At 56.6% G+C, this 22,153-nt stretch overlaps 4 non-coding genes across 4 annotated transcripts; all 4 read left to right on the top strand.

Annotated features, from left to right (window-relative positions):
• Positions 1 to 3,063: 3,063 nt before the first annotated feature.
• LOC134729548 (U2 spliceosomal RNA) lies at positions 3,064 to 3,254 on the top strand. The gene has a single exon (XR_010110758.1). It is a non-coding gene; the product is annotated as a U2 spliceosomal RNA (small nuclear RNA).
• Positions 3,255 to 9,091: 5,837 nt separating this feature from the next.
• Positions 9,092 to 9,282, top strand: LOC134729547 (U2 spliceosomal RNA). Its single transcript, XR_010110757.1, has one exon. It is a non-coding gene; the product is annotated as a U2 spliceosomal RNA (small nuclear RNA).
• Positions 9,283 to 15,138: 5,856 nt separating this feature from the next.
• LOC134729552 (U2 spliceosomal RNA) lies at positions 15,139 to 15,329 on the top strand. The gene has a single exon (XR_010110762.1). It is a non-coding gene; the product is annotated as a U2 spliceosomal RNA (small nuclear RNA).
• Positions 15,330 to 21,164: 5,835 nt separating this feature from the next.
• LOC129394547 (U2 spliceosomal RNA) lies at positions 21,165 to 21,355 on the top strand. Its single transcript, XR_008621833.2, has one exon. It is a non-coding gene; the product is annotated as a U2 spliceosomal RNA (small nuclear RNA).
• The last annotated feature ends 798 nt before the right edge of the window (positions 21,356 to 22,153 follow it).

Here is a 22,153-nt window from a genome sequence, read left to right as displayed (position 1 = left end):
CATGTGTACTAAAAATACAAACTTAGCCGGGCGTGGTGGCACATGCCTGTAGTCCCAGCTGCTCGGGAGGCTGAGGCAGGGGAATCGCTTGAACCCGGGAGGCGGAGGTTGCAGAGAGCCTAGATCGCGCCATTGGACTCCAGGCTGGGTAACAAGAGCGGAACCTCCGTCTGAAAAAAAAAAAAAAAATTGGGAGAATTTTGCTCCCACTGCCGTCAAAATCCCATGTGTATTTCACACTTACAGCACAGCTCCCTTAGAACTGACCACATTTCCAGGGCTCCCTAGATACCTGTGGCCAGCGGCTGCCATACTGCACCGTGCTGGGCTGTAGAATGGGGATGACAAGACAGGGCGGCGGAGATTGGGTTGGCGTGAAGCGAGGGAAACACTCGGCCGCAGGACAAAACTAAAACAGCAAGGGGGCACCGAAAGACTCAGTAGTCCACATGAATATCTTGATTATGTTGTAGCCGAGATAATGTAGGGTCCACCCCTACCGGGTCTGTGGGTTTTCTCTTCGTGTGTGTGCGCGGAGACGAGAGATCGAAGAGATAAAGACAGAAGACAAAGAGATAGGAAGAAAGACAGCTGGGCCCGGGGGACCACTGCCACCAAAGCGCGGAGACAGACAGGTAGTGGCCCCGAATGCCTGGAGGCGCTGCTATTTATTGTAGTCAAGGCAAGGGGGCAGGGTAAGGAGTGCCAGTCATCTCCAGTGATCGATAGGTCACGCGAGTCACGTGTCCACTGGACAGGGGGCCTTTCCCTTTGTGGTAGCCGAGGTGGAGAGGGAGGACAGCAAACGTCAGCGTTTCTTCTATGCACTTATCAGAAAGATCGAAGACTGTGGTACTCCTACTAATTCTGCTACTGCTGTCTTCTAAGAACTTAAAAGGAGGAGCCAGGTGTACAGGCGGAACATGAAAGTGAAGAAGGAGCGTGCCCACTGAAGCACAGCATCACAGGGAGACGTTGGAGCCTCCGGATGACTGCGGGCCGGCCTGGCTAATGTCAGACCTCCCACAAGAGGTGGTGGAGCGGAGCGTTCTCTGTCTCCCCTGGAGAGAGGGAGATTCCCTTTCCCGGCCTGCTAAGTAACGGGTGCCTTCCCAGGCACTGGGGCCGCCGCTAGACCAAGGCCTGCTAAGTAACCAGGGCCTTCCCAGGCACTGGCATTACCGCTAGGCCAAGGAGCCCTCCAGCGGCCCTTCTCTGGGCGTGAATGAGGGCTCACACTCTTGTCTCCTGGTCACCTCTCACTGTGGCCCTTCAGCTCCTAACTCTGTGTGGCCTGGTTTCCCCCAAGGTAATCATAATGGAACAGAGATCATTATGGTAATAGAACAAAGAGTAATGCTACAAACTAATGATTAATAATAGTCAGATATAATCCTATCCGTTTCCTATCTCTAGTAAAACTTTTCTTATTCTAATAATTTTCTTTACTATACTGGAACAGCTTGTGCCTTCAGGCTCTTGCCTGGGCACCTGGGTGGCTTGCGGCCCACAAGATAAGATATATTGCGTTGAACTATAGTTTATGTTGATTGCTGAATGATTTAGGGCGGGGGGGTGGGCACCCTCTGAAATTCTGCCCTGGAGGAGAGGCCTCACCCTAACCCTGGCCGTGGCTAATAATAAGGCCCACCTCTTAGGGCCGTGGAGTGAAATTAAGTTTTCCAGGTAATGCGCAGTAGAGCCCTCAGCCCTCCGCTGAAGTTGCGTTAGGAAGGAGGAAGGGAGAGGTAAATGCTGAGCCCGCAGGCGGCAGTCTGTGCCTCGGAGAGAAACTTTATCCCAACCTTGCTGGGGGCCTTGACGCCCACCTTGCCCCAAGAGCACCCCGGCAGTCACCCCTGCCCTCTGGGGTCCTGCCACCCCGAGCCCGACCTTCCCCCTTTTCCCCCGCGCCGGGCCAATAGCCTCCTAACTGCGTCGTGCTCATCACGGTCTGCCGTGCTCATCACCTTTGCGTCGTTTCTTCGCTCCACAAACGTTTGCTGAGCGCCTTCCACACGCCAGGCGCCAGACTCGCGCGGGGAAACAGGGATAAGCACTGAGGAGGGGTCCCAGCCCTCAGCGATGGGATTTCAGAGCGGGAGATAAAGGGTTGCCCAGAAGGGTGGTGAGTGGAATAGCTGATATAAACAACGGGGGCGCGATGAAATACACAGGAGGGCTGCTAGTCACATACGGGGCGGGTGCCGAGGGCCCTTGACTAAGGGAGGCTTCCTGGACGGGTGACACCCAAGCGGAGTCCTGACGACCTGCGTCAGAAGTAGCCAGGCGAGGAGGAGGGGAAGGGAATCCACGTCCCGAGCAGGGAGGCAGCTTTCCCTACACAGCACAGGACACGGTCCGCGCACAGAAGCCGCAGGAGACGCAGGCACAGGGGCTGGGGAGAATCCTTGCTGGGCCCTCGCCGCCTCCCTCTGCTGGGTGTCTGGTGCCAGCCTCCTGCCTGGCAGAGGAACTCCAGCCCCTGCTCCCGGAAGCCCCTCCAGGCCTTCGGCTTCCCTGACTGGGCATGGGCCCCTCGTCCCCTCGGGTACGGGGCCGGTCTCCCCGCCCGCGGGCGGCGAAGTAAAGGCCCAGCGCAGCCCGCGCTCCTGCCCTGGGGCCTCGTCTTTCTCCAGGAAAACGTGGACCGCTCTCCGCCGACAGGTCTCTTCCACAGACCCCTGTCGCCTTCGCCCCCAGTCTCTTCCGGTTCTGTCTTTTCGCTGGCTCGATACGAACAAGGAAGTCGCCCCCAGCGGAGCCCCGGCTCCCCCAGGCAGAGGCGGCCCCGGGGGCGGAGTCAACGGCGGAGGCCACGCCCTCCGTGAAAGGGCGGGGCATGCAAATTCGAAATGAAAGCCCGGGAACGCCGGAAGAAGCACGGGTGTAAGATTTCCCTTTTCAAAGGCGGAGAATAAGAAATCAGCCCGAGAGTGTAAGGGCGTCAATAGCGCTGTGGACGAGACAGAGGGAATGGGGCAAGGAGCGAGGCTGGGGCTCTCACCGCGACTTGAATGTGGATGAGAGTGGGACGGTGACGGCGGGCGCGAAGGCGGCAGCATCGCTTCTCGGCCTTTTGGCTAAGATCAAGTGTAGTATCTGTTCTTATCAGTTTAATATCTGATACGTCCTCTATCCGAGGACAATATATTAAATGGATTTTTGGAGCAGGGAGATGGAATAGGAGCTTGCTCCGTCCACTCCACGCATCGACCTGGTATTGCAGTACCTCCAGGAACGGTGCACCCCCTCCGGGGATACAACGTGTTTCCTAAAAGCAGAGCGAGGTAAGAGACAGTAGCATCTGCGGGGCGGCTTGCACGCCGAGTGCCTGTGACGCGCCGGCTTGACTTAACTGCTTCCCTGAAGTACCGCGAGGGAGGTTCCTGATCTGCGGGCGGTAGGCTTATGCGGCACGCTTCCGTTTCCACCGTGACTACTGCGCTTTGGGAAGGCCACGACCTCCTCCTTTGGGGAGGTCCTTAGGATCTCAGCTTGGCAGTCGAGTGGGTGGCGACCTTTTAAAGGAATGGGATCCACCCGGAATTGAACTTCTTTCTCCTCTCTCTCTCTCTCTTCACCCCCCCCCCCGCCTCTCCTCCGTTCTCTCTTTTGGTTTCCCCCACCCCCTCCCAAGTTCTGGGGTACATGTGCAGGACGTGCAGGTTTGGAACATAGATACACGTGTGCCACGGTGCTTTGCTGCACCTATCCACCAGTCGTCTAGGTTTGAAGCCCCGCACGCGTTGGCTATTTGTCCTAATGCTCTCTCTCCCCTTGCCCCCCACGCCCCGTCAGGGCCCGGCGTGTGATGTTCCCCTCCCTGTGTCCCATGTGTTCTCACTGTTCAACTCCCACTTAGGAGCGAGAACATGCGGTGTTTGGTTTTCGCTTCCTGTGTCAGTTTGCTGAGAATGAGGCCTTCCAGCTTCATCCACGTTCCCGCAGAGGACATGAACTCATCCTTTTTTATGGCTGCGTAGTAATTCCATGGTGTATACGTGCCACACTTTCTTTATCCAGCCTATCATTCATGGGCATTCGAGTTGGTTCCAAGTCTTTGCTATTGTAAATAGTGCTGCAGTAAACATACGTGTCCACGTGTCTTCCTAGTAGGAACTTCTTCCTCTTCAGCCCGCTGAGTAGCTGGCACTTTAAGGCAGGTGCCAACGCACCGGCAGCAAGCTTCCTTTTTTGCCCGGGAAAAACTGAGGTGCAGGTAGTATAAGCCATTTATCACGGAACGCACAGGAGCAGAGCTCGAGTCCAAGCATCGTGGCTCCACCCGTCATGCTTGATGCATCTTTAGGCTCCGCTCTAGGTATGCGTATCCTTTACGGGATCAGCCACCGGCAGTTGCCTTGCGACCACGATGACAAACCTCTGCCGGCTCTTTTGGGTCTCATCCCTGTATCTATTATACGTTGCATCCCAACATAAAGATCGGAATGTTCCTTTCGCTGACCCAGTCTCTCACCCTTTCCAAACTCCAGAAATCTTGTCTGTCCTCGGAAGAACTCCCCCTGCTTCTTTCTCTAAAGGCTGTCTTCAGGCCGGGCACAGTGGGGGGATCGCTTGAGCCCAGAAGGCCGCAGTGAGGTGAGATCGCGCCATTGCACTGCAGCCCCGGCGGCAGAGCCGGAGCCCCGTCTCGAAAGAAACAAACAAAAACCAACCGACCAACCAACAAACAAACACAGACAAAGAAAGAAAGAGCCCAGGCAACCTAGTGAAAACCTGTTCGGGCTGGGGCGTATCTGTACCCCAGCTGTTCCAGAGGCTGAGGCCAGGAGGATGGGTGGACGCTGGGAGGTGGATGCTGCAGTGAGCAGTGATCGCACCACTGCACTCCAGCCTGGGTGACAGAGCCAGACCCCGTCCCAAATAAATAAACATGAAAATAGAGGAACCAGTTTGTAGAAAGCGGGAGAGGGTCCCATTGAACTTCAAGCCTTCGAGCAACAGCTGTGGCTGGACAGGTTGGACCAGCAGGCTGGAGCAGTCGCCATCTTGGCAGGGATCATTGACCCTGATCTATCGCCGGGAGGAGGAAGAGCTGATCTTACGCAGGGAGGGCAGGTGGACTATGCGTGGACTCTGGTGATCTGTTTGGGTGCCAGGTGTTACTCCCAGGGCCACCCGTAACTGTGAATGTGCAGGAACCCTGACTTGAGAAGGGCCTGGCCACGGGGGGCTTAGGCCCCTGGGGAATGAGAGTTTGGTTCCCGGTACCCAGGGAAACCACCAGCATCGGCAGAGGTGATAGCTGGGGAGGAGCGGGGATTTGGACGAGAGACACAGGATGAGTACCGGGGGCAGCCCCGTGATCAACAACTGCTGCAACAGGGGCCGTTTGTTCGACTCGCTAGTCTTCTGTGGCTCTATGCGGTACTAAAGAGCAGAAGACAGAAGATACAAAAACCACAAAAGGTAGCCGGGCGTGGTGCTGCCCGTCAATAATCCCAGCTACTCGGGAGGCTGAGACAGGAGAATCGCTTGAACCCGGGAGGCGGAAGTTTCAGCGAGCCGAGATCACGCCATTGCAGTCCAACCTGAGCGTCCGAGCGAGACTCTATCTCAGAAAATAAAGACAGAATGAAAGAGCCCGGCGCGGTGGCTTACGCCTGTAATCCCAGCGCTTTGGGAGGCCGAGGCGGGCGGATCGCCTGAGGTCAGGAGCTGGAGACCAGCCTGGCCGACATGGCGAAACCCCCTAAAAATACAAAAATGAGCCGGGCGTGGTGGCCTACGCCTGTAATCCCAGCTACCCAGGAGGCTGAGGCAGGAGAATCGCTGGAACCCGGGAGGTAGAGGCTGCAGTGAGCCGAGATCGCGCCACTGCACTCCAGCCTGGGCGACAGAGCAAGAGTTTGTCTGTCAAAAAAAAAAAAAAAAAAAAAAAAAAAAAGCCAGGGTGAGCGGTGGCTCAAGCCTGTAATCGCAAGCAACACTTTGGGAGGCGGCAGCTGGGCGGATCACCGGAGGTCGGGAGTTGGAGACCAGCCTGACCAACATGGAGAAACCCCATGTGTACTAAAAATACAAACTTAGCCGGGCGTGGTGGCACATGCCTGTAGTCCCAGCTGCTCGGGAGGCTGAGGCAGGGGAATCGCTTGAACCCGGGAGGCGGAGGTTGCAGAGAGCCTAGATCGCGCCATTGGACTCCAGGCTGGGTAACAAGAGCGGAACCTCCGTCTGAAAAAAAAAAAAAAAATTGGGAGAATTTTGCTCCCACTGCCGTCAAAATCCCATGTGTATTTCACACTTACAGCACAGCTCCCTTAGAACTGACCACATTTCCAGGGCTCCCTAGATACCTGTGGCCAGCGGCTGCCATACTGCACCGTGCTGGGCTGTAGAATGGGGATGACAAGACAGGGCGGCGGAGATTGGGTTGGCGTGAAGCGAGGGAAACACTCGGCCGCAGGACAAAACTAAAACAGCAAGGGGGCACCGAAAGACTCAGTAGTCCACATGAATATCTTGATTATGTTGTAGCCGAGATAATGTAGGGTCCACCCCTACCGGGTCTGTGGGTTTTCTCTTCGTGTGTGTGCGCGGAGACGAGAGATCGAAGAGATAAAGACAGAAGACAAAGAGATAGGAAGAAAGACAGCTGGGCCCGGGGGACCACTGCCACCAAAGCGCGGAGACAGACAGGTAGTGGCCCCGAATGCCTGGAGGCGCTGCTATTTATTGTAGTCAAGGCAAGGGGGCAGGGTAAGGAGTGCCAGTCATCTCCAGTGATCGATAGGTCACGCGAGTCACGTGTCCACTGGACAGGGGGCCTTTCCCTTTGTGGTAGCCGAGGTGGAGAGGGAGGACAGCAAACGTCAGCGTTTCTTCTATGCACTTATCAGAAAGATCGAAGACTGTGGTACTCCTACTAATTCTGCTACTGCTGTCTTCTAAGAACTTAAAAGGAGGAGCCAGGTGTACAGGCGGAACATGAAAGTGAAGAAGGAGCGTGCCCACTGAAGCACAGCATCACAGGGAGACGTTGGAGCCTCCGGATGACTGCGGGCCGGCCTGGCTAATGTCAGACCTCCCACAAGAGGTGGTGGAGCGGAGCGTTCTCTGTCTCCCCTGGAGAGAGGGAGATTCCCTTTCCCGGCCTGCTAAGTAACGGGTGCCTTCCCAGGCACTGGGGCCGCCGCTAGACCAAGGCCTGCTAAGTAACCAGGGCCTTCCCAGGCACTGGCATTACCGCTAGGCCAAGGAGCCCTCCAGCGGCCCTTCTCTGGGCGTGAATGAGGGCTCACACTCTTGTCTCCTGGTCACCTCTCACTGTGGCCCTTCAGCTCCTAACTCTGTGTGGCCTGGTTTCCCCCAAGGTAATCATAATGGAACAGAGATCATTATGGTAATAGAACAAAGAGTAATGCTACAAACTAATGATTAATAATAGTCAGATATAATCCTATCCGTTTCCTATCTCTAGTAAAACTTTTCTTATTCTAATAATTTTCTTTACTATACTGGAACAGCTTGTGCCTTCAGGCTCTTGCCTGGGCACCTGGGTGGCTTGCGGCCCACAAGATAAGATATATTGCGTTGAACTATAGTTTATGTTGATTGCTGAATGATTTAGGGCGGGGGGGTGGGCACCCTCTGAAATTCTGCCCTGGAGGAGAGGCCTCACCCTAACCCTGGCCGTGGCTAATAATAAGGCCCACCTCTTAGGGCCGTGGAGTGAAATTAAGTTTTCCAGGTAATGCGCAGTAGAGCCCTCAGCCCTCCGCTGAAGTTGCGTTAGGAAGGAGGAAGGGAGAGGTAAATGCTGAGCCCGCAGGCGGCAGTCTGTGCCTCGGAGAGAAACTTTATCCCAACCTTGCTGGGGGCCTTGACGCCCACCTTGCCCCAAGAGCACCCCGGCAGTCACCCCTGCCCTCTGGGGTCCTGCCACCCCGAGCCCGACCTTCCCCCTTTTCCCCCGCGCCGGGCCAATAGCCTCCTAACTGCGTCGTGCTCATCACGGTCTGCCGTGCTCATCACCTTTGCGTCGTTTCTTCGCTCCACAAACGTTTGCTGAGCGCCTTCCACACGCCAGGCGCCAGACTCGCGCGGGGAAACAGGGATAAGCACTGAGGAGGGGTCCCAGCCCTCAGCGATGGGATTTCAGAGCGGGAGATAAAGGGTTGCCCAGAAGGGTGGTGAGTGGAATAGCTGATATAAACAACGGGGGCGCGATGAAATACACAGGAGGGCTGCTAGTCACATACGGGGCGGGTGCCGAGGGCCCTTGACTAAGGGAGGCTTCCTGGACGGGTGACACCCAAGCGGAGTCCTGACGACCTGCGTCAGAAGTAGCCAGGCGAGGAGGAGGGGAAGGGAATCCACGTCCCGAGCAGGGAGGCAGCTTTCCCTACACAGCACAGGACACGGTCCGCGCACAGAAGCCGCAGGAGACGCAGGCACAGGGGCTGGGGAGAATCCTTGCTGGGCCCTCGCCGCCTCCCTCTGCTGGGTGTCTGGTGCCAGCCTCCTGCCTGGCAGAGGAACTCCAGCCCCTGCTCCCGGAAGCCCCTCCAGGCCTTCGGCTTCCCTGACTGGGCATGGGCCCCTCGTCCCCTCGGGTACGGGGCCGGTCTCCCCGCCCGCGGGCGGCGAAGTAAAGGCCCAGCGCAGCCCGCGCTCCTGCCCTGGGGCCTCGTCTTTCTCCAGGAAAACGTGGACCGCTCTCCGCCGACAGGTCTCTTCCACAGACCCCTGTCGCCTTCGCCCCCAGTCTCTTCCGGTTCTGTCTTTTCGCTGGCTCGATACGAACAAGGAAGTCGCCCCCAGCGGAGCCCCGGCTCCCCCAGGCAGAGGCGGCCCCGGGGGCGGAGTCAACGGCGGAGGCCACGCCCTCCGTGAAAGGGCGGGGCATGCAAATTCGAAATGAAAGCCCGGGAACGCCGGAAGAAGCACGGGTGTAAGATTTCCCTTTTCAAAGGCGGAGAATAAGAAATCAGCCCGAGAGTGTAAGGGCGTCAATAGCGCTGTGGACGAGACAGAGGGAATGGGGCAAGGAGCGAGGCTGGGGCTCTCACCGCGACTTGAATGTGGATGAGAGTGGGACGGTGACGGCGGGCGCGAAGGCGGCAGCATCGCTTCTCGGCCTTTTGGCTAAGATCAAGTGTAGTATCTGTTCTTATCAGTTTAATATCTGATACGTCCTCTATCCGAGGACAATATATTAAATGGATTTTTGGAGCAGGGAGATGGAATAGGAGCTTGCTCCGTCCACTCCACGCATCGACCTGGTATTGCAGTACCTCCAGGAACGGTGCACCCCCTCCGGGGATACAACGTGTTTCCTAAAAGCAGAGCGAGGTAAGAGACAGTAGCATCTGCGGGGCGGCTTGCACGCCGAGTGCCTGTGACGCGCCGGCTTGACTTAACTGCTTCCCTGAAGTACCGCGAGGGAGGTTCCTGATCTGCGGGCGGTAGGCTTATGCGGCACGCTTCCGTTTCCACCGTGACTACTGCGCTTTGGGAAGGCCACGACCTCCTCCTTTGGGGAGGTCCTTAGGATCTCAGCTTGGCAGTCGAGTGGGTGGCGACCTTTTAAAGGAATGGGATCCACCCGGAATTGAACTTCTTTCTCCTCTCTCTCTCTCTCTCTCTCTCTCTCTCTCTCTCTCTTCACCCCCCCCCGCCTCTCCTCCGTTCTCTCTTTTGGTTTCCCCCACCCCCTCCCAAGTTCTGGGGTACATGTGCAGGACGTGCAGGTTTGGAACATAGATACACGTGTGCCACGGTGCTTTGCTGCACCTATCCACCAGTCGTCTAGGTTTGAAGCCCCGCACGCGTTGGCTATTTGTCCTAATGCTCTCTCTCCCCTTGCCCCCCACGCCCCGTCAGGGCCCGGCGTGTGATGTTCCCCTCCCTGTGTCCCATGTGTTCTCACTGTTCAACTCCCACTTAGGAGCGAGAACATGCGGTGTTTGGTTTTCGCTTCCTGTGTCAGTTTGCTGAGAATGAGGCCTTCCAGCTTCATCCACGTTCCCGCAGAGGACATGAACTCATCCTTTTTTATGGCTGCGTAGTAATTCCATGGTGTATACGTGCCACACTTTCTTTATCCAGCCCATCATTCATGGGCATTCGAGTTGGTTCCAAGTCTTTGCTATTGTAAATAGTGCTGCAGTAAACATACGTGTCCACGTGTCTTCCTAGTAGGAACTTCTTCCTCTTCAGCCCGCTGAGTAGCTGGCACTTTAAGGCAGGTGCCAACGCACCGGCAGCAAGCTTCCTTTTTTGCCCGGGAAAAACTGAGGTGCAGGTAGTATAAGCCATTTATCACGGAACGCACAGGAGCAGAGCTCGAGTCCAAGCATCGTGGCTCCACCCGTCATGCTTGATGCATCTTTAGGCTCCGCTCTAGGTATGCGTATCCTTTACGGGATCAGCCACCGGCAGTTGCCTTGCGACCACGATGACAAACCTCTGCCGGCTCTTTTGGGTCTCATCCCTGTATCTATTATACGTTGCATCCCAACATAAAGATCGGAATGTTCCTTTCGCTGACCCAGTCTCTCACCCTTTCCAAACTCCAGAAATCTTGTCTGTCCTCGGAAGAACTCCCCCTGCTTCTTTCTCTAAAGGCTGTCTTCAGGCCGGGCACAGTGGGGGGATCGCTTGAGCCCAGAAGGCCGCAGTGAGGTGAGATCGCGCCATTGCACTGCAGCCCCGGCGGCAGAGCCGGAGCCCCGTCTCGAAAGAAACAAACAAAAACCAACCGACCAACCAACAAACAAACACAGACAAAGAAAGAAAGAGCCCAGGCAACCTAGTGAAAACCTGTTCGGGCTGGGGCGTATCTGTACCCCAGCTGTTCCAGAGGCTGAGGCCAGGAGGATGGGTGGACGCTGGGAGGTGGATGCTGCAGTGAGCAGTGATCGCACCACTGCACTCCAGCCTGGGTGACAGAGCCAGACCCCGTCCCAAATAAATAAACATGAAAATAGAGGAACCAGTTTGTAGAAAGCGGGAGAGGGTCCCATTGAACTTCAAGCCTTCGAGCAACAGCTGTGGCTGGACAGGTTGGACCAGCAGGCTGGAGCAGTCGCCATCTTGGCAGGGATCATTGACCCTGATCTATCGCCGGGAGGAGGAAGAGCTGATCTTACGCAGGGAGGGCAGGTGGACTATGCGTGGACTCTGGTGATCTGTTTGGGTGCCAGGTGTTACTCCCAGGGCCACCCGTAACTGTGAATGTGCAGGAACCCTGACTTGAGAAGGGCCTGGCCACGGGGGGCTTAGGCCCCTGGGGAATGAGAGTTTGGTTCCCGGTACCCAGGGAAACCACCAGCATCGGCAGAGGTGATAGCTGGGGAGGAGCGGGGATTTGGACGAGAGACACAGGATGAGTACCGGGGGCAGCCCCGTGATCAACAACTGCTGCAACAGGGGCCGTTTGTTCGACTCGCTAGTCTTCTGTGGCTCTATGCGGTACTAAAGAGCAGAAGACAGAAGATACAAAAACCACAAAAGGTAGCCGGGCGTGGTGCTGCCCGTCAATAATCCCAGCTACTCGGGAGGCTGAGACAGGAGAATCGCTTGAACCCGGGAGGCGGAAGTTTCAGCGAGCCGAGATCACGCCATTGCAGTCCAACCTGAGCGTCCGAGCGAGACTCTATCTCAGAAAATAAAGACAGAATGAAAGAGCCCGGCGCGGTGGCTTACGCCTGTAATCCCAGCGCTTTGGGAGGCCGAGGCGGGCGGATCGCCTGAGGTCAGGAGCTGGAGACCAGCCTGGCCGACATGGCGAAACCCCCTAAAAATACAAAAATGAGCCGGGCGTGGTGGCCTACGCCTGTAATCCCAGCTACCCAGGAGGCTGAGGCAGGAGAATCGCTGGAACCCGGGAGGTAGAGGCTGCAGTGAGCCGAGATCGCGCCACTGCACTCCAGCCTGGGCGACAGAGCAAGAGTTTGTCTGTCAAAAAAAAAAAAAAAAAAAAAAAAAAAGCCAGGGTGAGCGGTGGCTCAAGCCTGTAATCGCAAGCAACACTTTGGGAGGCGGCAGCTGGGCGGATCACCGGAGGTCGGGAGTTGGAGACCAGCCTGACCAACATGGAGAAACCCCATGTGTACTAAAAATACAAACTTAGCCGGGCGTGGTGGCACATGCCTGTAGTCCCAGCTGCTCGGGAGGCTGAGGCAGGGGAATCGCTTGAACCCGGGAGGCGGAGGTTGCAGAGAGCCTAGATCGCGCCATTGGACTCCAGGCTGGGTAACAAGAGCGGAACCTCCGTCTGAAAAAAAAAAAAAAAAATTGGGAGAATTTTGCTCCCACTGCCGTCAAAATCCCATGTGTATTTCACACTTACAGCACAGCTCCGTTAGAACTGACCACATTTCCAGGGCTCCCTAGATACCTGTGGCCAGCGGCTGCCATACTGCACCGTGCTGGGCTGTAGAATGGGGATGACAAGACAGGGCGGCGGAGATTGGGTTGGCGTGAAGCGAGGGAAACACTCGGCCGCAGGACAAAACTAAAACAGCAAGGGGGCACCGAAAGACTCAGTAGTCCACATGAATATCTTGATTATGTTGTAGCCGAGATAATGTAGGGTCCACCCCTACCGGGTCTGTGGGTTTTCTCTTCGTGTGTGTGCGCGGAGACGAGAGATCGAAGAGATAAAGACAGAAGACAAAGAGATAGGAAGAAAGACAGCTGGGCCCGGGGGACCACTGCCACCAAAGCGCGGAGACAGACAGGTAGTGGCCCCGAATGCCTGGAGGCGCTGCTATTTATTGTAGTCAAGGCAAGGGGGCAGGGTAAGGAGTGCCAGTCATCTCCAGTGATCGATAGGTCACGCGAGTCACGTGTCCACTGGACAGGGGGCCTTTCCCTTTGTGGTAGCCGAGGTGGAGAGGGAGGACAGCAAACGTCAGCGTTTCTTCTATGCACTTATCAGAAAGATCGAAGACTGTGGTACTCCTACTAATTCTGCTACTGCTGTCTTCTAAGAACTTAAAAGGAGGAGCCAGGTGTACAGGCGGAACATGAAAGTGAAGAAGGAGCGTGCCCACTGAAGCACAGCATCACAGGGAGACGTTGGAGCCTCCGGATGACTGCGGGCCGGCCTGGCTAATGTCAGACCTCCCACAAGAGGTGGTGGAGCGGAGCGTTCTCTGTCTCCCCTGGAGAGAGGGAGATTCCCTTTCCCGGCCTGCTAAGTAACGGGTGCCTTCCCAGGCACTGGGGCCGCCGCTAGACCAAGGCCTGCTAAGTAACCAGGGCCTTCCCAGGCACTGGCATTACCGCTAGGCCAAGGAGCCCTCCAGCGGCCCTTCTCTGGGCGTGAATGAGGGCTCACACTCTTGTCTCCTGGTCACCTCTCACTGTGGCCCTTCAGCTCCTAACTCTGTGTGGCCTGGTTTCCCCCAAGGTAATCATAATGGAACAGAGATCATTATGGTAATAGAACAAAGAGTAATGCTACAAACTAATGATTAATAATAGTCAGATATAATCCTATCCGTTTCCTATCTCTAGTAAAACTTTTCTTATTCTAATAATTTTCTTTACTATACTGGAACAGCTTGTGCCTTCAGGCTCTTGCCTGGGCACCTGGGTGGCTTGCGGCCCACAAGATAAGATATATTGCGTTGAACTATAGTTTATGTTGATTGCTGAATGATTTAGGGCGGGGGGGTGGGCACCCTCTGAAATTCTGCCCTGGAGGAGAGGCCTCACCCTAACCCTGGCCGTGGCTAATAATAAGGCCCACCTCTTAGGGCCGTGGAGTGAAATTAAGTTTTCCAGGTAATGCGCAGTAGAGCCCTCAGCCCTCCGCTGAAGTTGCGTTAGGAAGGAGGAAGGGAGAGGTAAATGCTGAGCCCGCAGGCGGCAGTCTGTGCCTCGGAGAGAAACTTTATCCCAACCTTGCTGGGGGCCTTGACGCCCACCTTGCCCCAAGAGCACCCCGGCAGTCACCCCTGCCCTCTGGGGTCCTGCCACCCCGAGCCCGACCTTCCCCCTTTTCCCCCGCGCCGGGCCAATAGCCTCCTAACTGCGTCGTGCTCATCACGGTCTGCCGTGCTCATCACCTTTGCGTCGTTTCTTCGCTCCACAAACGTTTGCTGAGCGCCTTCCACACGCCAGGCGCCAGACTCGCGCGGGGAAACAGGGATAAGCACTGAGGAGGGGTCCCAGCCCTCAGCGATGGGATTTCAGAGCGGGAGATAAAGGGTTGCCCAGAAGGGTGGTGAGTGGAATAGCTGATATAAACAACGGGGGCGCGATGAAATACACAGGAGGGCTGCTAGTCACATACGGGGCGGGTGCCGAGGGCCCTTGACTAAGGGAGGCTTCCTGGACGGGTGACACCCAAGCGGAGTCCTGACGACCTGCGTCAGAAGTAGCCAGGCGAGGAGGAGGGGAAGGGAATCCACGTCCCGAGCAGGGAGGCAGCTTTCCCTACACAGCACAGGACACGGTCCGCGCACAGAAGCCGCAGGAGACGCAGGCACAGGGGCTGGGGAGAATCCTTGCTGGGCCCTCGCCGCCTCCCTCTGCTGGGTGTCTGGTGCCAGCCTCCTGCCTGGCAGAGGAACTCCAGCCCCTGCTCCCGGAAGCCCCTCCAGGCCTTCGGCTTCCCTGACTGGGCATGGGCCCCTCGTCCCCTCGGGTACGGGGCCGGTCTCCCCGCCCGCGGGCGGCGAAGTAAAGGCCCAGCGCAGCCCGCGCTCCTGCCCTGGGGCCTCGTCTTTCTCCAGGAAAACGTGGACCGCTCTCCGCCGACAGGTCTCTTCCACAGACCCCTGTCGCCTTCGCCCCCAGTCTCTTCCGGTTCTGTCTTTTCGCTGGCTCGATACGAACAAGGAAGTCGCCCCCAGCGGAGCCCCGGCTCCCCCAGGCAGAGGCGGCCCCGGGGGCGGAGTCAACGGCGGAGGCCACGCCCTCCGTGAAAGGGCGGGGCATGCAAATTCGAAATGAAAGCCCGGGAACGCCGGAAGAAGCACGGGTGTAAGATTTCCCTTTTCAAAGGCGGAGAATAAGAAATCAGCCCGAGAGTGTAAGGGCGTCAATAGCGCTGTGGACGAGACAGAGGGAATGGGGCAAGGAGCGAGGCTGGGGCTCTCACCGCGACTTGAATGTGGATGAGAGTGGGACGGTGACGGCGGGCGCGAAGGCGGCAGCATCGCTTCTCGGCCTTTTGGCTAAGATCAAGTGTAGTATCTGTTCTTATTAGTTTAATATCTGATACGTCCTCTATCCGAGGACAATATATTAAATGGATTTTTGGAGCAGGGAGATGGAATAGGAGCTTGCTCCGTCCACTCCACGCATCGACCTGGTATTGCAGTACCTCCAGGAACGGTGCACCCCCTCCGGGGATACAACGTGTTTCCTAAAAGCAGAGCGAGGTAAGAGACAGTAGCATCTGCGGGGCGGCTTGCACGCCGAGTGCCTGTGACGCGCCGGCTTGACTTAACTGCTTCCCTGAAGTACCGCGAGGGAGGTTCCTGATCTGCGGGCGGTAGGCTTATGCGGCACGCTTCCGTTTCCACCGTGACTACTGCGCTTTGGGAAGGCCACGACCTCCTCCTTTGGGGAGGTCCTTAGGATCTCAGCTTGGCAGTCGAGTGGGTGGCGACCTTTTAAAGGAATGGGATCCACCCGGAATTGAACTTCTTTCTCCTCTCTCTCTCTCTTCACCCCCCCCCCCGCCTCTCCTCCGTTCTCTCTTTTGGTTTCCCCCACCCCCTCCCAAGTTCTGGGGTACATGTGCAGGACGTGCAGGTTTGGAACATAGATACACGTGTGCCACGGTGCTTTGCTGCACCTATCCACCAGTCGTCTAGGTTTGAAGCCCCGCACGCGTTGGCTATTTGTCCTAATGCTCTCTCTCCCCTTGCCCCCCACGCCCCGTCAGGGCCCGGCGTGTGATGTTCCCCTCCCTGTGTCCCATGTGTTCTCACTGTTCAACTCCCACTTAGGAGCGAGAACATGCGGTGTTTGGTTTTCGCTTCCTGTGTCAGTTTGCTGAGAATGAGGCCTTCCAGCTTCATCCACGTTCCCGCAGAGGACATGAACTCATCCTTTTTTATGGCTGCGTAGTAATTCCATGGTGTATACGTGCCACACTTTCTTTATCCAGCCTATCATTCATGGGCATTCGAGTTGGTTCCAAGTCTTTGCTATTGTAAATAGTGCTGCAGTAAACATACGTGTCCACGTGTCTTCCTAGTAGGAACTTCTTCCTCTTCAGCCCGCTGAGTAGCTGGCACTTTAAGGCAGGTGCCAACGCACCGGCAGCAAGCTTCCTTTTTTGCCCGGGAAAAACTGAGGTGCAGGTAGTATAAGCCATTTATCACGGAACGCACAGGAGCAGAGCTCGAGTCCAAGCATCGTGGCTCCACCCGTCATGCTTGATGCATCTTTAGGCTCCGCTCTAGGTATGCGTATCCTTTACGGGATCAGCCACCGGCAGTTGCCTTGCGACCACGATGACAAACCTCTGCCGGCTCTTTTGGGTCTCATCCCTGTATCTATTATACGTTGCATCCCAACATAAAGATCGGAATGTTCCTTTCGCTGACCCAGTCTCTCACCCTTTCCAAACTCCAGAAATCTTGTCTGTCCTCGGAAGAACTCCCCCTGCTTCTTTCTCTAAAGGCTGTCTTCAGGCCGGGCACAGTGGGGGGATCGCTTGAGCCCAGAAGGCCGCAGTGAGGTGAGATCGCGCCATTGCACTGCAGCCCCGGCGGCAGAGCCGGAGCCCCGTCTCGAAAGAAACAAACAAAAACCAACCGACCAACCAACAAACAAACACAGACAAAGAAAGAAAGAGCCCAGGCAACCTAGTGAAAACCTGTTCGGGCTGGGGCGTATCTGTACCCCAGCTGTTCCAGAGGCTGAGGCCAGGAGGATGGGTGGACGCTGGGAGGTGGATGCTGCAGTGAGCAGTGATCGCACCACTGCACTCCAGCCTGGGTGACAGAGCCAGACCCCGTCCCAAATAAATAAACATGAAAATAGAGGAACCAGTTTGTAGAAAGCGGGAGAGGGTCCCATTGAACTTCAAGCCTTCGAGCAACAGCTGTGGCTGGACAGGTTGGACCAGCAGGCTGGAGCAGTCGCCATCTTGGCAGGGATCATTGACCCTGATCTATCGCCGGGAGGAGGAAGAGCTGATCTTACGCAGGGAGGGCAGGTGGACTATGCGTGGACTCTGGTGATCTGTTTGGGTGCCAGGTGTTACTCCCAGGGCCACCCGTAACTGTGAATGTGCAGGAACCCTGACTTGAGAAGGGCCTGGCCACGGGGGGCTTAGGCCCCTGGGGAATGAGAGTTTGGTTCCCGGTACCCAGGGAAACCACCAGCATCGGCAGAGGTGATAGCTGGGGAGGAGCGGGGATTTGGACGAGAGACACAGGATGAGTACCGGGGGCAGCCCCGTGATCAACAACTGCTGCAACAGGGGCCGTTTGTTCGACTCGCTAGTCTTCTGTGGCTCTATGCGGTACTAAAGAGCAGAAGACAGAAGATACAAAAACCACAAAAGGTAGCCGGGCGTGGTGCTGCCCGTCAATAATCCCAGCTACTCGGGAGGCTGAGACAGGAGAATCGCTTGAACCCGGGAGGCGGAAGTTTCAGCGAGCCGAGATCACGCCATTGCAGTCCAACCTGAGCGTCCGAGCGAGACTCTATCTCAGAAAATAAAGACAGAATGAAAGAGCCCGGCGCGGTGGCTTACGCCTGTAATCCCAGCGCTTTGGGAGGCCGAGGCGGGCGGATCGCCTGAGGTCAGGAGCTGGAGACCAGCCTGGCCGACATGGCGAAACCCCCTAAAAATACAAAAATGAGCCGGGCGTGGTGGCCTACGCCTGTAATCCCAGCTACCCAGGAGGCTGAGGCAGGAGAATCGCTGGAACCCGGGAGGTAGAGGCTGCAGTGAGCCGAGATCGCGCCACTGCACTCCAGCCTGGGTGACAGAGCAAGAGTTTGTCTGTCAAAAAAAAAAAAAAAAAAAAAAAAAAAAGCCAGGGTGAGCGGTGGCTCAAGCCTGTAATCGCAAGCAACACTTTGGGAGGCGGCAGCTGGGCGGATCACCGGAGGTCGGGAGTTGGAGACCAGCCTGACCAACATGGAGAAACCCCATGTGTACTAAAAATACAAACTTAGCCGGGCGTGGTGGCACATGCCTGTAGTCCCAGCTGCTCGGGAGGCTGAGGCAGGGGAATCGCTTGAACCCGGGAGGCGGAGGTTGCAGAGAGCCTAGATCGCGCCATTGGACTCCAGGCTGGGTAACAAGAGCGGAACCTCCGTCTGAAAAAAAAAAAAAAAAATTGGGAGAATTTTGCTCCCACTGCCGTCAAAATCCCATGTGTATTTCACACTTACAGCACAGCTCCGTTAGAACTGACCACATTTCCAGGGCTCCCTAGATACCTGTGGCCAGCGGCTGCCATACTGCACCGTGCTGGGCTGTAGAATGGGGATGACAAGACAGGGCGGCGGAGATTGGGTTGGCGTGAAGCGAGGGAAACACTCGGCCGCAGGACAAAACTAAAACAGCAAGGGGGCACCGAAAGACTCAGTAGTCCACATGAATATCTTGATTATGTTGTAGCCGAGATAATGTAGGGTCCACCCCTACCGGGTCTGTGGGTTTTCTCTTCGTGTGTGTGCGCGGAGACGAGAGATCGAAGAGATAAAGACAGAAGACAAAGAGATAGGAAGAAAGACAGCTGGGCCCGGGGGACCACTGCCACCAAAGCGCGGAGACAGACAGGTAGTGGCCCCGAATGCCTGGAGGCGCTGCTATTTATTGTAGTCAAGGCAAGGGGGCAGGGTAAGGAGTGCCAGTCATCTCCAGTGATCGATAGGTCACGCGAGTCACGTGTCCACTGGACAGGGGGCCTTTCCCTTTGTGGTAGCCGAGGTGGAGAGGGAGGACAGCAAACGTCAGCGTTTCTTCTATGCACTTATCAGAAAGATCGAAGACTGTGGTACTCCTACTAATTCTGCTACTGCTGTCTTCTAAGAACTTAAAAGGAGGAGCCAGGTGTACAGGCGGAACATGAAAGTGAAGAAGGAGCGTGCCCACTGAAGCACAGCATCACAGGGAGACGTTGGAGCCTCCGGATGACTGCGGGCCGGCCTGGCTAATGTCAGACCTCCCACAAGAGGTGGTGGAGCGGAGCGTTCTCTGTCTCCCCTGGAGAGAGGGAGATTCCCTTTCCCGGCCTGCTAAGTAACGGGTGCCTTCCCAGGCACTGGGGCCGCCGCTAGACCAAGGCCTGCTAAGTAACCAGGGCCTTCCCAGGCACTGGCATTACCGCTAGGCCAAGGAGCCCTCCAGCGGCCCTTCTCTGGGCGTGAATGAGGGCTCACACTCTTGTCTCCTGGTCACCTCTCACTGTGGCCCTTCAGCTCCTAACTCTGTGTGGCCTGGTTTCCCCCAAGGTAATCATAATGGAACAGAGATCATTATGGTAATAGAACAAAGAGTAATGCTACAAACTAATGATTAATAATAGTCAGATATAATCCTATCCGTTTCCTATCTCTAGTAAAACTTTTCTTATTCTAATAATTTTCTTTACTATACTGGAACAGCTTGTGCCTTCAGGCTCTTGCCTGGGCACCTGGGTGGCTTGCGGCCCACAAGATAAGATATATTGCGTTGAACTATAGTTTATGTTGATTGCTGAATGATTTAGGGCGGGGGGGTGGGCACCCTCTGAAATTCTGCCCTGGAGGAGAGGCCTCACCCTAACCCTGGCCGTGGCTAATAATAAGGCCCACCTCTTAGGGCCGTGGAGTGAAATTAAGTTTTCCAGGTAATGCGCAGTAGAGCCCTCAGCCCTCCGCTGAAGTTGCGTTAGGAAGGAGGAAGGGAGAGGTAAATGCTGAGCCCGCAGGCGGCAGTCTGTGCCTCGGAGAGAAACTTTATCCCAACCTTGCTGGGGGCCTTGACGCCCACCTTGCCCCAAGAGCACCCCGGCAGTCACCCCTGCCCCCTGGGGTCCTGCCACCCCGAGCCCGACCTTCCCCCTTTTCCCCCGCGCCGGGCCAATAGCCTCCTAACTGCGTCGTGCTCATCACGGTCTGCCGTGCTCATCACCTTTGCGTCGTTTCTTCGCTCCACAAACGTTTGCTGAGCGCCTTCCACACGCCAGGCGCCAGACTCGCGCGGGGAAACAGGGATAAGCACTGAGGAGGGGTCCCAGCCCTCAGCGATGGGATTTCAGAGCGGGAGATAGAGGGTTGCCCAGAAGGGTGGTGAGTGGAATAGCTGATATAAACAACGGGGGCGCGATGAAATACACAGGAGGGCTGCTAGTCACATACGGGGCGGGTGCCGAGGCCCCTTGACTAAGGGAGGCTTCCTGGACGGGTGACACCCAAGCGGAGTCCTGACGACCTGCGTCAGAAGTAGCCAGGCGAGGAGGAGGGGAAGGGAATCCACGTCCCGAGCAGGGAGGCAGCTTTCCCTACACAGCACAGGACACGGTCCGCGCACAGAAGCCGCAGGAGACGCAGGCACAGGGGCTGGGGAGAATCCTTGCTGGGCCCTCGCCGCCTCCCTCTGCTGGGTGTCTGGTGCCAGCCTCCTGCCTGGCAGAGGAACTCCAGCCCCTGCTCCCGGAAGCCCTTCCAGGCCTTCGGCTTCCCTGACTGGGCATGGGCCCCTCGTCCCCTCGGGTACGGGGCCGGTCTCCCCGCCCGCGGGCGGCGAAGTAAAGGCCCAGCGCAGCCCGCGCTCCTGCCCTGGGGCCTCGTCTTTCTCCAGGAAAACGTGGACCGCTCTCCGCCGACAGGTCTCTTCCACAGACCCCTGTCGCCTTCGCCCCCAGTCTCTTCCGGTTCTGTCTTTTCGCTGGCTCGATACGAACAAGGAAGTCGCCCCCAGCGGAGCCCCGGCTCCCCCAGGCAGAGGCGGCCCCGGGGGTGGAGTCAACGGCGGAGGCCACGCCCTCCGTGAAAGGGCGGGGCATGCAAATTCGAAATGAAAGCCCGGGAACGCCGGAAGAAGCACGGGTGTAAGATTTCCCTTTTCAAAGGCGGAGAATAAGAAATCAGCCCGAGAGTGTAAGGGCGTCAATAGCGCTGTGGACGAGACAGAGGGAATGGGGCAAGGAGCGAGGCTGGGGCTCTCACCGCGACTTGAATGTGGATGAGAGTGGGACGGTGACGGCGGGCGCGAAGGCGGCAGCATCGCTTCTCGGCCTTTTGGCTAAGATCAAGTGTAGTATCTGTTCTTATCAGTTTAATATCTGATACGTCCTCTATCCGAGGACAATATATTAAATGGATTTTTGGAGCAGGGAGATGGAATAGGAGCTTGCTCCGTCCACTCCACGCATCGACCTGGTATTGCAGTACCTCCAGGAACGGTGCACCCCCTCCGGGGATACAACGTGTTTCCTAAAAGCAGAGCGAGGTAAGAGACAGTAGCATCTGCGGGGCGGCTTGCACGCCGAGTGTCTGTGACGCGCCGGCTTGACTTAACTGCTTCCCTGAAGTACCGCGAGGGAGGTTCCTGATCTGCGGGCGGTAGGCTTATGCGGCACGCTTCCGTTTCCACCGTGACTACTGCGCTTTGGGAAGGCCACGACCTCCTCCTTTGGGGAGGTCCTTAGGATCTCAGCTTGGCAGTCGAGTGGGTGGCGACCTTTTAAAGGAATGGGATCCACCCGGAATTGAACTTCTTTCTCCTCTCTCTCTGTCTCTCTCTCTCTCTCTCTCTCTCTCTCTCTTCACCCCCCCCCCGCCTCTCCTCCGTTCTCTCTTTTGGTTTCCCCCACCCCCTCCCAAGTTCTGGGGTACATGTGCAGGACGTGCAGGTTTGGAACATAGATACACGTGTGCCACGGTGCTTTGCTGCACCTATCCACCAGTCGTCTAGGTTTGAAGCCCCGCACGCGTTGGCTATTTGTCCTAATGCTCTCTCTCCCCTTGCCCCCCACGCCCCGTCAGGGCCCGGCGTGTGATGTTCCCCTCCCTGTGTCCCATGTGTTCTCACTGTTCAACTCCCACTTAGGAGCGAGAACATGCGGTGTTTGGTTTTCGCTTCCTGTGTCAGTTTGCTGAGAATGAGGCCTTCCAGCTTCATCCACGTTCCCGCAGAGGACATGAACTCATCCTTTTTTATGGCTGCGTAGTAATTCCATGGTGTATACGTGCCACACTTTCTTTATCCAGC

The sequence above is a fragment of the Pan paniscus genome, chromosome 19, assembly GCF_029289425.2.
Source record: "Pan paniscus chromosome 19, NHGRI_mPanPan1-v2.0_pri, whole genome shotgun sequence".
Classification (NCBI taxonomy): domain Eukaryota; kingdom Metazoa; phylum Chordata; class Mammalia; order Primates; family Hominidae; genus Pan; species Pan paniscus.
The sequence above is the reverse complement of the archived record's forward strand: the minus strand, read 5'-3'. Positions and strand labels throughout refer to the sequence as shown.